Source organism: Mandrillus leucophaeus, unplaced genomic scaffold (genome assembly GCF_000951045.1).
Source record: "Mandrillus leucophaeus isolate KB7577 unplaced genomic scaffold, Mleu.le_1.0 Scaffold80, whole genome shotgun sequence".
NCBI lineage: Eukaryota > Metazoa > Chordata > Mammalia > Primates > Cercopithecidae > Mandrillus > Mandrillus leucophaeus.
Window position 1 is genome coordinate 6,802,648 of NW_012108697.1, and position 1,273 is coordinate 6,803,920.

The following is a 1,273-nucleotide window of genomic DNA, read 5'->3' on the forward strand; positions in this document are numbered from 1 at the left end:
TTTTTTTTTTTTTTTTAACATAGTCACATCTCCAAAGTCCCTTTCATTGTTTAAGGTAACATACTTACAAATTCTGAGGATTAGGACATGAGTGTCTTTATGGGGCACTATTAAGTGTATCACAGTAAAACTTGATAAGTTAAAGATATATAATGTAACTCCTAAAACAAGCATTAGCATAAAAATGAGTTATATATTTAACATTGTCCCACAGGTTCCTGAGACTCTGTTTTGCTTTTTCTGCATTCTTTAGGTTAAATAATCTCTCTGCTCTATCTTCAAGTTCGTGGGTTATTTTTCCTTCCAGCTCAGTCCTATTATTGAGATGCAGATACTCTAGTGAGTTGTTCACGTACTGTATTTTTAAACTCTAGAATTTCCATATAGCTTTTTTTTAAAACAAACAAACAAACAAAAAACAGAATTTTAATCCTGTGATAGTCTGTCTTGGATGTCATTATCTTAATACTTTCCTTCAATTCTCTATGTACTTTTTGGCATATGTATAATAGCTGTTTGAAGTCCTTATCCACTAACTCCAACATCTGAGCCCTCTCAAAAGCAATTTCTATTACCTTTTATGTGTTACACTTTCATGTTTCTTTGCATGTTTTGTAATATTTTTCTGAAACCTAGACATTTTGGGTAATATAACGCTCTGGATTCTGATTTCTAATGGGACTCTTGTTCATGATTTTCTTTGTTTCTTCAGTTATTTGCCTGGACAAATTCTGTGATGTGTATTTCCTCTATAATGTGAAATCTCTAATTTTACTTCTCAGTTTTTTTGTTATTCTTTTTTATTTATGTAAAAAATATTAAAAATTATTATTTTCTTGATTGACAGGTAAAATTATATGTATTTATTGTATACAACATAATGCTTTGAGATATATATACATTGTGGAATAGTTAAATCTAGTTAAGTAACAAATTCATTATTACCTAGAAGATATCACGTCAGTCCTGTTAGAATGGCTGTTATCAACAAGACAAGTGTTGGAAAAGATGTGAAGAAAAGTGAACCCTTACACACTGTTGGTGGTAATGTAAATTAGTACAGTCATTATGGTAAACAGTATGGAAGTTTTTTGTTGTTATTATTTTTAGAGACAGGGTCTTTCTGTGTCTGCCAGGCTGGAGTGCAGTGGCATGATCATAGCTTACTCAGCTTTGGAACTCCTGGGCTCAAGCAACCCTCCTGCCCCAGCCTCCTGAGTAGCTGAGATTATAGGTAGCTGGGACCATACCTGATTTTTTTTTTTTTTTTTTT